Source organism: Nannospalax galili, unplaced genomic scaffold, assembly GCF_000622305.1.
Source record: "Nannospalax galili isolate Female #2095 unplaced genomic scaffold, S.galili_v1.0 scaffold705, whole genome shotgun sequence".
In the NCBI taxonomy this organism is placed as follows: domain Eukaryota; kingdom Metazoa; phylum Chordata; class Mammalia; order Rodentia; family Spalacidae; genus Nannospalax; species Nannospalax galili.
Window position 1 is genome coordinate 2,172,332 of NW_008352871.1, and position 771 is coordinate 2,173,102.

Here is a 771-nt window from a genome sequence, read left to right on the forward strand (position 1 = left end):
ACTATACTGAAGGGGTTGCAGAAAGAATTCCAACGAGGGTATAACAGGATAAAAGTACAGCTTTAGCAAGAATATAAACAACCACAAGAAAATGACAGGATTCAATACTACTCTTTCATTAATAACTTTAAACATTAACGGACTGAACTCCCCAGTCAAAAGACACAGATTATATGAATGGATTAAGAAACAAAACCCAACTTTTTGTTGTCTGCAAGAAACTCATCTCACTTTCAAGGACAGACACTATCTCAAAGTGAAAGAATGGAAAAAAATATACCAAGCAACTGGCCCTAAGAAAAAAACAGGTGTAGCAATCCTAATATCGGACAAAATAGACTTTAAACTGAAACTAACCAGAAAAGACAAAGAGGGCTATTTCATTTTGATCAAAGGAACAATCAATCAACAAGATATTACAATCATGAACATATATTCACCAAACTCTGGTACGCCCAACTTCATAAAAAAACACTACAGGAATTTAAGACCCAAATTAACCCCAACTCATTAACAGTAGGGGACTTCAATATGCCGCTATCTCCACTAGATAGGTCAACAGGCCAGAGACTTAACAGAGAGACATCTGAATTAAACAAAATCATATATCAAATGGACTTAACAGATATCTACCGAGTATTCTACCCAAACACCAAAGGACATACTTTCTACTCAGAGACCCATGGAACTTTCTCCAAAATCAACCACATACTGGGGCAAAAAACAAAGCTCAGCAAATACAAAAAGTTTGAAATAATTCCATGTGTTCTA